General features: G+C 44.0%; 1 pseudogene; it reads right to left on the bottom strand.

Moving 5' to 3' along the window:
* On the bottom strand, positions 1-14,570 carry LOC135442910 (serine/threonine-protein kinase PAK 3-like; annotated as a pseudogene).
* Positions 14,571-15,419: the final 849 nt, after the last annotated feature.

A 15,419-nucleotide genomic window follows, 5' to 3' on the forward strand; every position in this document is an offset into this window, starting at 1 on the left:
TCAGAAGGATGAGCTGGAGAGAGGCTTTGCTGAGAGTAAAAATGGATGCTGCCCAAAGGAAATGAAAACAAATGAACCACAACTTTCCAAAATCATTTTCTCATGGCCTCAAGTACTATTCCTCGAGATATCAGAAGGATGCAGAAATAGATCTGAAGGGACAATCTGCACCTCCATCTTCAAGCACCTTGCTAACACATGTCCAGTACCTGGAATGCTTGGCCCATAATTCTATTAATCCATTTATCAAGCTGTCTCTAGTTTGATGCAATATTTCCCCTGCCAAGACTCTGGGAATGCTGCTTGCAGTCCAGGATTTTTCTGCTTTCACGAAACACAAAATATTGACTTAGGGATCCCCTTTCTTGTAGGCATGAGCTATTTTAGTTGTCAAAAGAGGTGACGAGCACAAGCTGTCCTTCAAGAAACTAGAGGACAACTAAGAAATGTTTATCCCAGTAGGATCTGGGCCCATGTGTTCATCTGAAGACCACTGAGGTTTTCAGCACCAAGAGCAGGGAGATAAGTGTTGGAGCACTGATAGACTTAACTGTGACTTGCAGGGAGAACAGCATCCACCTTTGCATCCCCTGGCACCTCCTATGCTGGCTGGCACCACAGCCAAGTGGCACCTTCTGCAGCTCCCAGTCTGTCACAAAACCTGGCAGCAACCCTGCCGCAGTTCTCATCTACTCATCAACTGTGCCAGGCAGCAAAAAGGGCTGTGACAAGTCCTGCTCAGTTATGCCTCTTTTGGTGTCAGAAACCTCTAAGAGGGACAAGCTGAGGCCCTTCTGATGTTCAAAGGGAGCCCCCCAGCAACCCCTTCCTTCCCACAGCCAAGTCTTGAACTGCTTGGCTGGGATGGCTTCATTGGATTCCTTCACCACCAGCACCATTTCAGGCCTCCATAGCTGGGATCATCCTACTGCAGTTCTTTTGCCTCCAGGGAAAACTCAACATGCTACCAAAACACAGAACAGAGCCACAGAAGAGATCAAAGGATGGAACACTTCTCCTATGAGGAAAGGCTCCAGTACTTGGGGATGTTCAGCCTGGAGAAGGCCCTGGGGAGGTCATACTGTCTTCAAGGGGGTTCTAAGAAAGATGAGGAAAGATGGGGATGGGTTTTTTATCAGGGCCTATGAAAAAGGGGAAATGCTTTCAAACCAAAAGAGGGTCCATTCAGATTAAGTCAGAGGAAGAAACTGTTCAAGAGAAGTGTGGGGAAACAGTGAAACAGGTTATCCAGAGAGGTCCTAGGTTCTCCATCCCTGGAAACATTCAAGGTCAGGTCAGACAGGGCTCTGAGCAACCTAATCTACTTCCAGATATCCCCACTCATAGTGGGGAAGTTGGACTACACGACCTTTAAATGTCTCTTCCAACCCAAACCATTCTATGATCCTACTCAGTTTTCTCTTGAAAACCACCCAGACTGGGCATTAATACAAGGGGAAGTTCATCTGATGCCTTTGATTTTATCTGATGGGAAAACCAATGTTTCCCTTGGTACATTGGGCAGCTGCCTCGCCTTCTACCTGCAGGAGCTGCTCATCAGACCATGGAGTGTCCTCATCAGTCTGCAAGCAGCAGGTCAGAAAGCCCTGGAACACAGCAGACAGCTGCTCAGCATTCTCCAGCTTCAGCATCCCTCTCTTAGCTCTGAGATCCATGGCCTAGAGAAAAAGGAAGCATGTGGCACCACCTCTTTCCTTCATATCCCTAACTGCTCACACAGACCCCATTTTTCAAGCTCTGGCCTCCAGTGGCAGTTTCTTCCCCAGAAGAGGGTTAGAGATGATTTTTCTGCACCAACAAAAAGACCCACAAAATAGCAGCCACAGCTATCCCAACATGCAAATGATCTTGCCTTGACAGATGATTTCATGGGCTGACCAAGTTAGTAGGAGCTATGTCAGCCAAAAGCACATTTTTCTGCCCTGAAGATTGACTTTACAGGCTTTGCAGGCTCTTTCAAAGAGTTAATTTGGTCTAACCACATTATTTCCAAGCATTGTTACATACAATTCATCTCTGCAGTTCTCACTGGTCTTTAAAGCACAGCTTCCATTTAAAAAAAAAAAAAAGGTTGTTAAATTTTTTGCTCTCTTCCCGATAAAAATGGTAACCAGATGTCAAAAAGGAAATCCATCAACTTATTCCTTGCTTAAAGGAACAGAAAAATTTGGAAGCTCTGTTCAACACAGACACATTCAGTTATATCCACAAATATTTTATGATGGAAATGGCTGCTCAGGCAGACAGGAGATACCTACAGCTCTGTCTTTCATCTGGCTCCAAATTCTCAATGAGTTTCACTTCCGTGGTCAAAGAAAAACTTTTAATGGTCTAATCAGAAAAAAAAATATGGTAACTCTCTACGTACTATCCCTGTGGTAACTCTCTGCTAATTTTGATACTCAGGTGAATGCATTAATGAAGCTAATCCCTGTGCTAAAACATGCTTTTAGAAAACTATTTGGTAATGAATAATTGAAGTATTGCTAGAATCAGAGGCACTTCCTGAAAGGCTCAGGTAAGTAATTGGCACTGGTACAAGACTGAAAAGGGTTCTGTGCCTGCAGACAGAGCTGAAATGCTTTTCATACAAATTCCCCAGTTCGAGAAACTTGTCACTGAACATTTCTTCTCATTCTGAGACACAGCTCAAGAAGAATTCAAAAAGTGAATGAGAAATTTGAAGCATCACTGAAGGCCAAAATGGGACATTTTTCAGTGGGAGCATGTCACTCCTCTTATGAGGTTTGGCTGCATTGATGTAGCCAAAGCTACACCAGATGCTGATGTGCTCCAAGGACAGCTTTTGGTGGATGGGCCTTGGTTGAACTAGTCCAAGCTGATGTGAGTGGGATTTTGTCTCGTGGGAAGACAGAGCATGGGGCAGATTAGAGAGACAGTGGCATCTGCTAGTATTTGCACCCTACCTTGAGAGGAATTTCCTTTGAGTAAGGTGGTTCTCCTTGCAGCATTTCTATCACCACAATACCAAGGAACCAAATATCTGCTTTGGTCCCATATGTGTCCTTATTCACGTATTCTGGTGCCATGCACTGAGCTTTCCCAAGCATTGAACTCTGCTTGCTCTGCTCAGAAGTCATCTGAGCACAGAGGCCAAAATCAGCTGAGGAGGAAACCCAGTGTTGATAAAGCCAGCTTGAATTAAGTAACCAAGTAAAAGAATTTCCCACTCCGGGTCTGAGAATGTGGAGTTGAATCTAGCTGGAAAAGTGGCTATGCTCCGATTCCTCAAGGCTGTCACGGAGGACATTTGGAATCACTTATAGAAACTTCCATGTTTCACTCAGGGGCTTTTATTCACTTGAAGTTTAAGACTGTAAGTGTCACCCTCTGGAAGGGTCACACACAAACCAAAGCCATTCCTGACACCTTGTTTCTCTCAAGCCCTCTCTGCACAGGGCAGCAGCACTCTGGGCTTGCAGCAGTGGTCCATGCACTCCCACAGGCACTGCTCTTGGAGAACTGGTGGTCAGTCTTAAGCAGCCCCACAACCCACAGCCCAGGAATGCTGTGCCTGACCAAGAATACCTACCCTGTTTGACAGATCCATCCATTCCAAGAAGAATGTTTTCACTTTTTACATCTCTATGAATCACGAGGTTGTAGTAAAGGGAACTTAGTGCTTGCAGGCACTGGCAGATAAAAAACAGGAGGATAAAGATTAATTAAAGTAGAGCAGTATCTTTCTAGGTGAAGACATATTGCCTCTTGAAAGAGAAATGGCAATTGTTGTTACAGACTGTCCCCTGCAAACACAGACAGAATGACTGCTGCTGCAGGGCATGGGCTCTCTTTATCCAGGTGACAAAAAAGGCTTTGCTGTTAGTTTAAAATTCTGACACCAGCATATTTGCTTTTACAGGCAAGGAATGTAATACAGACAGGCCCGAGGCAAATGCTCAAAGAGGCAAAGTTGAGAAAATTAATTAATTTTTTTTTAAAAAGAGAGTACCACAACAGCTGTGCTGGCAGGTCCTTCACCTAAGACACTCCTGTTTCTCCATATTATCAAAGCAACACAGTAACAAAGCTTTGAATATGAGATCACTCCTGTTCTTAACATCTGTGGAGAAGTACAGCCTGCCCAAACAATCAGAAGTACCAGTGGCATCCCTTACCTCTCAGCAGATGGTTGCCATCTCTCCTTCAGCCATATGGACTTCTTTAATGACACTGCTTAAAGGTCCTCCATCCATGTATTCCATAACTATCCAGAGTTTATTCCCAACAAGGTAGCTGAAAGAAGGAAACAATGGCATGGACATGAATGTGCATAGCTAAATTACCTTATGAAAAACACTACAGTTATGAAAACTACCACAGTTTATTCCTATTTCCAGGGCACTTGTAAATGAACACAGAATAAAAGGTAGAGGTATTTCTCCTAAGTTATACACTACTTGGAATCTGTGCAGTCTATTGAGAAAGGCCCATCAATGAAAACTGAGATGTCTTAGAGGGCAAGAAAGTGAAAAATACAAGGAAATAATTTCTATGATGAGTTATCAGCACTTATCATAAAACACAGAAAATATGTTCAACTTAAAAAAAGAAAAACATGAACCAACCCCAAACCAACAAAACCACATGGAGACAGTGAATTTAGGGACTTTTGTTTAATCAGATAGGTTTTTCAAAGGAGGGTTCCAATGATGCATGACAGAAAAGATTAGTGCAAACAAAATTCACTCTCCTCCCACATATTGTATGCGAATACACAGACAAAATAGATAGACGAAAGTAAAAAGCACAATTCTCCAGCAGTATCTGAAGAGGTTTTTTTAACCTTTGTCTTGCAGAACATAAACGAACATTCATGCAATAATACCAGAACTACTTACCTGTCTAAATAGCTAACAATATTAGTGTGCTTATTGTCCCTTATAACTAGGAGTTCATTGACAATTAGTTCCTTTTAGGGCTATTTTTGGAGACTCACTTGCTTCACAGCCACCTAAAATGACATTGAAAACAATTAACCTGAGAAGTCTGTCAGAATGATCCTGGAGTGAGCATTTCTGGAGTAACAGAGCCCAGCTATGCCCAGCTGCTGTGTGATTACACATCTCTTGGAATAAGAATCCCAATATTACCAGGTAGATTGTGCCTGGGCCAGTCTGACCCTTGCTGCTAGGCCAAAGGCAGCAACTGTGGTGTATCACCCCAGAGATACCTTTAGCTTGCTGGAGATTGCAACTGGGCACTGAAACAAGTCCAGGCTTGGTAGGAACTCCATTTACCTCAGGAGGGAAGGCTTCAGGCGATGGTGAGGAGGAAAAGGAGATGGATTCTGCCAGAGGGTTAATATCCAGAGCTTTATTTCATGGTCACAGGGGTCTGAATCGTAGTAACATGTCCAACAGAATCCCGAGCACATGGTCTCATTACCTTTTTAAGCTCCCGGGGGAGGGGGAGGGAAGGGGCAGGGTCTCAGGGGAGGATGACACCTAGACAGGCCAATGACCTCTGGGCATAGGGGCATCTTTTGAACTTGACCAACCACACAACGACCTTCCTGGAATGTTAAGCCTGATTGACAGGACTCACTCAGCAAGGGGGAGAGGGGGAAGGGAGAGAGGTATAGGCACACCTGGGAAGGGACCCGGAAGTCTAAAACAGGACATTACAACACACCACCACACACATCAGAGCTTAGTCACTGACATGACAGCAGCCCATGTCTCTGCCAGCTCAGGTGCTGGTTAGGACACATGGCCATAGACATTTTGCCTTGTCATCTTGGTAAAAATGGTCTCTTAGGCTATCAACCTTAGAGCTCTAACAACACCCTGTGCCTAAATTCTTTTCCAATGGCCTTGGTCAATCACCACTATTACCATTCACACATGGTTTGCAAGCACAAAGCAGTTTTGTTCCTGTGAAAATATCACAAAATATCTGGGAATCCTTTAGGAATTCTATGGAGTTAGCTCATTTTTTCAAATGCAACTGTTGCTCTTCTTTATGGCAAAACAAAGCAAACACAGACAGACATTATGGATAAAATGCCATCCTAAAAGGATCACTAAGGTTATTCCCCAAAAAACAGAATCCTACCACTTCATAATTTATTGAATTTTGAGTTTGCAAGTCTGAAGAACATTCATGAGCAGTTTAGATTTGCAGCTGTTTCCTGGCTTTAAAAAGAAATTATCCACTCCATGGCATTTTATGGATATGCCCTGAGTCCCTTGTAGACTTGTATCTAAGCACAGTTACAAAGCATGGTACTCCAAGGGGATTAGAAGCTACCAGGAAGAATCAGATATATTTCCTGTCGGATAGGAGCTTTCAGAAATCTTAAGCTGTAGTCCCTAAGAGCTGTCCAAAATGGATTGGGCAGGATGATGCTAGTCTGTGATTTGTAGGAACAGCCTTTACAAGGAAGATTTTTCTCCTGGAAATCCAAAGCTCCAACCACAGCTCACATCACAGGGAAAGGCACTCAAGAGCTGCAACATCTGCAATTACTGACATTTACCTCTCCTCCTGTGGCAGTAGCAGTCGCTGTATAGACCATTCTGAAACCCCAGAAACAAAACAGCAGCAAAGAAAGGAAAAGCCACTGAGTTCCTACAAGTGAAAGCCAGCCCAGACAGGAGATGTCTGCTGCCTGGAGTGTTTATAAAACACCTGGCATCACCTACCCTTCAGCCAAGAGCACAGCAGCCCACCAGCCCTCTGCCATGCAGGGTGTCCAAAAGAAAATTTAGGTGCAATGTGAATGTCTAGTACAAATCTCAGATGTGCACACTGGATTTATTTTAGTTCCAAACCTATGCAGGGCCTAGAGCACATCTACAAAAACTGGAAAGTAATATCTTTCTTTCTTTTTCCATGTTGCCTTGTTGAGTCCTCAGGAACTCTTATTGCTCTGTTCTCAGATCTCTTATTTGAATCTATCTAGGGCTCTATTATTTTGATTAAAAAAAAGATTTCTCCTAAGAAAGTAGGTAAAGAGGTGCTAGGAACTAGAGGGACAGGAGATCTTCCAAGTCCTGCTGCTTGCTGAAGGCAATGAAGTTCTTTGATGACACCTTCTGATCAGAGTTATAAATTCTGGTCAGTTCTGAGAGACAGAAGGCTCTAAACCCCCTTCGGAACACATTTGGAGCTTGTCTGACTTCACACCTGATCTTACACCAGCAAAATACCTGGCCTGTGGTTCTGCAGAAGGAACTGTGATTACACTTACCCTTTGGCAATTTTTTCCAGCAACATATTTTGTCACAGGGTCTCCCACACTCACAATGCTCCCCGAAAGGAACAAAATAAAAGATCACTTCAAAATGGAGATACCACCATCCAACAGGTCAGAAATTCATCTCTGGGGCTGTGAGCTGTAGTCATTTGGGCAACAACAACAACAACAAGACAGGCAGCTCCATAGCAGAGAAGGCCTGCACAATGGCTGGTTTTCTACAGTCCTTTGAAGAGTTACCCTGACAGAAAACCAGGAAAAGGGAGAAACATTCAGAGGAGACAGATAGAGGGAAAAAACAGCTACCAAGGCAAGTATTTGCTGTCTATGAACATTAGCATGGCTCTCTCAGACCAGAACAGCAGAAGACCTACTTAGTGTCCCTAGACTCTCCTCCTCTATCCCCTTTTGCTCCTGGCAGATGTTCCTGTACAAGCTGCTGGTGCTGGAGTTCTCAGGTGTGGGAATGCCTGTTTCAGAGGATACTGGTAAAGTGTCAGCTACTATTCCAGAGGATGCATGGATCTGTGGTAAGAAATCAGTTTGTGTCAGAAAGGTGGCTGGCAGAGATACTTCTCATCAGTATTTCAGGCTTTAGGAAGTGCTCATTAGAGGAACTGTGTTCCAGCCCTTCAGAGGCCAACCTTCTCTTGACATGGCAGGACTACACAGGAGTCTCCTCATCAAATTTTGGTCATGGTAAAATGCACAGGTGCAGTCTAAGCTGTAATTTAGCTACTTAGATGGTCCATGGAAAGGGGCAGGAACCTCCACAGGACAGTTTCTGTGAGCTGTGCCTTTGGACAGCTGGCTCTGCTGATGACAGGGAGCCAGCACAGATTCAAAGTAGCATTTTCACTTTTGCACCAGTAGCATTTAAAGACACAACACTGCCTCTCATCCAATGCTAAGATAAACTCATAGTTCCTATCAGAATGCCAGGAAAATGATGACTAAACTTGAAAGTTCAGAGCTGATTTTCTAGGTGCCAGTGGCTGGGAGTGGGGGAAGCACTTTATCACAGTAGGACTCCAGCCCTCAGAATTTTCAGCCATGAATGACCAGTGCTGCCTGATCAGAAACAGACAGCTCTGAACTACACCAAACACAATGCTGACCAAAGCTGGCCCCTACTGATGCAGGACTCTCAGGTTCTGGTCCAAAAACAGGTGGAGCTTGGTTATCTTCTTCCTTATCATCATCTTCTTTAGAAACAGAGGGAGCTCAAGCAGCTTCTGATTCTGGTGTTGTTCCCCATGGACAGACAGCAGTGTGAGTGACAGAGCGTTACAAATTATTTACAATCTTATTAATATGTACCAATATATCCAGCTATACTAAGGAGAAATCTTGAACTTGGATAGAAATGGGATTCTGAGTTGCTAAAACTAAATTAGAGTGAGCTAATTATACAGCACTGCATATTGTTGTCAACCATATATTCCACCACGGCTAAAAACAAACAGCAAGCAACCTCCTGTCTGCAAAACTAGACTTTCATCTACTCAATAGCTCTTCAAAAGAAAATTGCAAAACAGCCAGGTACCCCTTTTTTGCTGATGCAAATACACTAAAACTTTATTTCAGGCTACAAGGCTGGCTCCTGTTGCAGCAGGCAAAGTTCGTGGCTTGCTCCATGATTCTGAAATTCTTGGAACATCAGAGGTTGCTTTGCCACTCTCTGGAGCATGGGCTTTTCTGTGTCCATGTGCAATTGCACCTGTAATGGGCAAGGGAACATAAACCAGATGTTGTTAGATAACTGCCTGTTGTGGGGAATCCCACAGAATGAGTCAACCCAAATAAAGAGCATTTTTCTTCCAGGATGTCCCTCCAGTAGCAGCGATTCTTTTACATAGCAAGCAAGAAAACAATATACTAGGCTGTTCTGTTTCTCCAGCCATTGTAAAGTCAGACCATCAAATCTTTTAATAACAGAATTTAGAAAATAAATTGCTTTCCTTCAGTTCTGGAATAACTGCAGAGTCTCTAGGCAGACTTCTCAGAAGCTCTGCCAGTCTGAAGAAGTTTGGAAGTTGTCTTTGTTGAACCAGCAGCTGAGGAAATCACAGATCCTACTGCCACAGGCCAATCCAATGCAGGGAAAAGAACCCCTGCAGGTTCAATTACAAAAGCTGCCCACACCCCATGAGAGAGCTACAGACACCCTCTTTTTGGCTGAAGCTGTTGACACAAGCTTTACCAAAGTCCTAGTATCTTAATGGCCTTTTCATTTCAAAATCAACTCAGTTACTAAGGGATAGCATGAACAACACACTGATACAAAAGCCAGATCAGATGTACCTAGGAAAAAAAACTCTACTTACTTGCTAGGTGAGTCACCAGCCAGATTTTGTCTGGGCAAAAATAGAAAGAATAGGCCAGTGGAAAAAAATTTCTAACTGCAGCAAAGATTTGCTTGAACATTTTTAGTGATGCTGGGCAGCAGTTTTGCACACTGTGCACTGAAAAGAGAAAATATGGGACCCCCTAGGCCAAGGGGCAGCCTATCAGCTGGCAATCTCCTCCAAGAGGATCAGAAGAACCCTCTTGCATCAAAAGGGTGCTTTGGGCACTCAGGCTTTCCATGCACCACAGAAACATTCTGTTGTCAGCAGCACAGCATCAGCAGCAGCAGCAACTTTCTGCTGACGTCACAGTAGCAGCCATTCTTAGTCTGCAAATATATGCAATCTTCTGGAGAGCTACCATTTCTGAAAGGACCCAAGAATGCAACACTCCAGACAAGTATGCCCTGTTTGCCAATCTGAACACTGAGAAGAAACAAGGACATGAAGGAACAAAAGTAAACATAACCTTTGGTCACTAATGCTTCCAGCTGTGAATAGGAATGCTTCTCCCATCTCTGTTAGTTCTGAAAACAAGCAACAAAGAAAAGTCACCATTTCAGTGACATTTAGGGGCCAGAAGGAGAAACAGAATTCATTTCAGGAGTATTCCACAAGATGGAATGGTTTCAGGTTACTTCTTGTCCACTTTGATGTTGAACTTTGCTCTGACTGACAGTGGAGCCTGAGCTCCCTTTTTTGCAGCAAGATGAACTCCCTGACCAAAAGCTCCTACATTTCTGATTGCTAACTCATTCTTTGGAATCTTAACATTTGAGAGCATCTACGACTGCTGGATTCTGCTCCACGTTTGTTCTGTTGGAGCTCTGTAGCAGCCTGGCCCACTGCCCCTGGAATGCCCTGCAGATGTCAAGCCCAAAGAAGGAGGATTTAGAATAGTAAAAAGCTGCAGCCTCACAGATCATTACCAAGATCCCATGCTACCTTGTAAGATGACTTGCAGACATTTTGGTTATCTGCTTCATGCACAGACTGGCTGGAGAGTCATGGGTGTTTTCATGGCAAGCAATGGCCCTGCAGGAAGCAGGAGCAGCTTCCCTGAAGGGAAATGGAATCCTCCCTTTGGTGATTGCTACTTTACAGACATTGAAGTTCAAAGAGGGAGGAATCTTTCAAACCTACCTGTGGTATACAGGGATAAAAACTGTGGAGTCACTTGCCCTTTATCCTGAAAATTCAGTGGACTAAAAGAGCAGGGTCCAGAATCCCAGTGCTGTGGAAGCCCTTTGAGTGGATATTCCACAGTGGATGTTCTTGATGAATTGTACCATTATGAATTATTGTGCTCTTTGGAATAACTGTACTATTTTGAAGGTGGCTGTGATTTCAAGTCATGTGTCTTACTCTACAGCTGTGAAGTGTGAATGGAAAAAGTCTATTTGAATAGGAAGTGAGCTCAGTTTTGTAAAAACAAGGATCAGGAAATAGTGCACTAAGGACTCCTGCTCTGGCCTCTCCCTGAATTCGGGAAAGAAAGTTGGCATAGTAGTTCTTATTATAATCATTATTTTATGTAGTGAAGAACCACTTCCAAACTGCTTTAAGAATCACTTGCAAAGGACTTTGAGCACCTCAGACAGCACATGCTTAGTGATATCTCTCATCCCCTACTTTATGCAATGGTAAATGCTCTCTAATTGCTTAATATTTTTTAATATTGTGGTGCCTAAAACTGCCTCCAGGACTCGAGGTGAGGCTGCCTCAGAGCAGAGCAGAGTGGGACAATGCCCTCTCTTGCCCAGCTGGTGATGCTGTGCCCTCACATTCAACTTGCCATCCACCAGGAGCCCCAGGTCCCTTTCCACAGCACTTCTTTCCAGCCTCTCATTCCCCAGTTTGTTCATACACCCAGGGTTGTCCCATGCCAGATACAGAATCTGGCACTTGTCTTTGTTAAACTTCATACATTTTGGTTTTAAATGTTTTCTTTTTTAATGTCATTGTTTTGGGTTTTTTTGTTTGTTTGTTTGGGTTTTTTGGTTTGATTTGTTTTGGTGAGGAGAGGGTTTTGTTGTATTCTTTATTTGTTTGTTTTACACAGGAAAGAGGACCTGGTCTTCCAGGTTTCTTAGCTTTTCAAGACTGACATGTGAAATAATAACAACTTTTAGCTACAACATTTCAAACACTTGGGTCTTGATTATATTTCAGTTCTGTCATTTACATTCTGCTTTCCCAAACAATCCCTATAGATTCACTCAGAACTGCCAGAGAGCACCAAAAAAGATTATTGGACAGTTCCTGTGTCTGCAGTTCAGTGCCATGTAGAGCAAACCCCGCATGCCATCTGCAAACCACCTGGTGATCCTTTGATCCCCAGTAAAGTCCCTTTACTTTTCCGTGCATAGAAGACTTTGCATATTTTCAGAAGCCTGTTTTTTATCAAAGACTGCATCAAATTACACTAAATACCAACCCAATCTGCCAATCTCCAACATACATGGAAGTTGTGAAAAAACAAGCACCTGTAACAAGCAGATGTGCTCTTGTTGTTTCAGTTCCTAACAAAATTAAATTTTACAGGAGCAGCAATGAATTTAGACTTCAGGCACCTGTATGCTTCTGTAAAACCTGTCAATGAACAAAACTAGGCTCTTGAATTCTTATATTTTCAAAACAGCCTCAGGTGCTCTAAATCAGCTGACATCCTGACTTGGAATATTAAAAACAAAAATACAGCCCTACCATGCAAGACCAAAGTTCACTGAACTCTGTGTTCTCTATCAAGCTCTGTATTATACCTCCATCACTGCCCCAAACCAGATGCTAATGAAATTCTAAAGAGGCTAAAAATGTTCTGGAAGGTAGGCTGTGATGATATTAGAGGTCCAGTTAGTCGGGGTATTAAATAGACTGGTGTTTGCATATTCTGTGATACCTGACTTTGGTTTGAGAGCTGCCATTAAGACTCCAAACCCTGCTGCAGCCCTCTAGCCAGAGATGTAAGTGGAGACTCAGCTTGATGCTGGACCTAATTATCAACAAAGCAATGGCATCAATGATCAAAAGAGATCAAGCCCTCAAAGAGTGGAACTGGAGCTCATAGCCATTTCTTTAAAGGTTTAGTTGAATCTGACCAGAGGCTTGGCTGGGCCCTTGGATTAAGTTTAGTCAGAAAAAATTCCTGTCAATGGAGCAAACTAAAACAAGCAAGATAAGCAAATGAAAAAGCCCCAACAAAACCCAAAGAAAGAAGCTGTGGAGTCAGAAACAGTCATGTACATATTCCTGACCAATGACAACCAAAAAATAACCAAATTCCTCCGAGAAATGCAGTGGATCAGAAGGTGGATACCTGGTAAGATCAAGGACTGACCCACTCTGAGCGAAGGTGGGCAGTACCTCATACCTGCACTGGGCTGGTGAGTACATCGATGCTCAGCCCAGCAGCAGGGGGGCTGGGGTCATTCCCAGCCATCCACTCTGTGCCTTGGCCAGCAGGAAGGATCAGTATCTTAAACATGGCCATGAACTGTGTATGCTCCTGCTTTCCAGTGACTACACGTGGTTAAGGATACACATTAAAAGCAGCCTGAAGAGCTGAGGTTTTTAAACACAAAGCATTCCTGCTCTCACATCTTTTCCACCTTGCAAAACACACACACAGATCATTCATGTTTATCTTACAAAGCTTATAGCCTCCTTAAGTTCCTTGTGGATTCCAAGTAATGTTTCTACTGTAATGTCTCCAGTTAGCACCATGGAAAAGATTTGAAACAGGGCACAAAGAGACTGACTTTTATCGTAAAAAAGCACTATTCTCAAACAAGCAGAGGCTACTACTTTTTATTCTTTTTTGGGGGGGTGGTGGTGGGGGTCAAGGAGCATAGGTGGGGGTGTGTGTGTGGTGGGGTGAGTGAGCAGGGAATGTGATAATTTCATTGCTGCAGGAAATAAAAAATTGTAATATGGGAGATCCCTAACAGTGCCATTACTTGGACTTGCTTCTAGGACACAGGTTGCAGCCTTGGATACACTTCAGTCCAAATTCTTTACATTGTCAAAGCCGGACTGAGGTGGTGTTCGCAGGGGTCCCAGGATGAGGGAAGAGACAAGAATCTTGACTCCCTGTTTCACAAGGCTGATTTATTATTTTATGATATATATTCATTATATTAAAAGAAAATGATATATTAGACTACATTAAAGAAAGTGAAAGGAGACATCAGAAGGCTAACAAAGAAAGGAACAGAATGATTATAAAATCTTGTGACTGACCAGAGTCCCAGCACAGCAGGACACGTGATTGGTCATCAAGTAGAAACAATCCACATGAGATTGCACCTGCACATTCCACAGCAGCAGATAATTATTATTTACATTTTGTTTCTGAGGCCTCTCAGCTTCTCAGGAGAAAATACCCTGGGCAAAAGGATTTTTCAGAAAATATGTCTGTGACGCCAGCCTTATGCCCTAGGCTCCTTGTCCAGGCTTTTCTGCATTGAACGATAGCCCAGCTACAAGCAACCAACGAGGCACTCCGACTACCAAAGCTTTGCCAGCAGCCCGCACAGACCCACCATGGCCACCACCTCAGCATCAGCCAGCGTGCGGAATTCCTCATCACTCGCCAGCACGAAGAGGACAAAAACCTCTCCATCCGCCGGGTGCTCCCCGTCCACCTCCTCCCCCCGCAGCTTCAGCACCGTGGACAGCGGCGGCGGCGCGGGGGTCCCGGCGGGGTCCCGGTGCCCGCCCCTGGTGCGCCCCGGCCGGAGCGGGGTCCAGCTGGAGCCTGTTAGCAAACCGCACTGATATCCCACTGCTCCTTCGTGTCTGGAAAGAATCCCCTCCTCTCCCAAACAGCGCTGTTCCTCAGTGCTCTCTGCTTCGCTCTCCTTTTTTGCCTTTACAATGAGATCCAGAAGTGTTGCAAAGAGGACAAGAGGTCCCCTCCTACACAGGCCCTGCTCAAACAGCCAAAGAATAACATAAAATTTGTTCCCAAGCTGGACCATCTCAGACTTTAAGCAGGCACATGAGAAATACTCAGTTTTGATGAATTACCAGTTAAAAGCTGCCTTACAATCATGAGGGCAATGTAACTGCAGGCAATACAATGCCAATACTATCACAGATGTTTGACTTTGCCTCCATTCCTGCCTCATCCACCAGAACAATGGGCTCCTCCCATAGATGCCAGCTGAGGTGAGGCTGGGGCTCCCTAACAAGAGGCAGGCAAGATTTTGAAGAAAGAACTGTTTTCAATAATATTCAGAGAGCTGGAAGACCAAAAGAAAGGAGAAGATGTACTGCAGGACACTTTCTTTTTGAAGTGTAAATGCCTGACACTTCCCAGCCTACATGTGACTGATTTTAGACATGCTCACCCACAATCCACCTGAGAATACTGATCACAAATTGGTAGCAGCTGCCACTCACAGAACGAGGTGAGAGAGCAATAGGCTTTCTTATGGAAATAAGCATAAAAATGGCTTTGCCACCTGGATTCACACACAGCCAAAGTGTGGCTCTGAAGTCTGTTGAATTACAGAGGGTATCTGTTACTGTGCTGCTCTGGTAAGAGGCTCTGAAAAGGGAGAAGTGGAAACCACTGAGCAAGAGTCACATCAATGTAGTGCACAGTTCTGCAGACTTGCAGGGGAAAATTCAGACTTGCTTGTACCTCCAGCAGCTTTAAGCTGCATGGTGTTGAATCTGGATCAGGACAAATTGTAGAAGCCTGGGCAAGGCTTTCACACTGGCAGTTTCTCAACAGCTTTGACACTTGGTACCCAAAGCAGTGAGCTTGACTATGCCCATATGGGCTGGAACAGCAGCTCTGGATAGCAGGGGGGGAATTTTCA

This window comes from Zonotrichia leucophrys, chromosome 2, assembly GCF_028769735.1.
Source record: "Zonotrichia leucophrys gambelii isolate GWCS_2022_RI chromosome 2, RI_Zleu_2.0, whole genome shotgun sequence".
In the NCBI taxonomy this organism is placed as follows: domain Eukaryota; kingdom Metazoa; phylum Chordata; class Aves; order Passeriformes; family Passerellidae; genus Zonotrichia; species Zonotrichia leucophrys.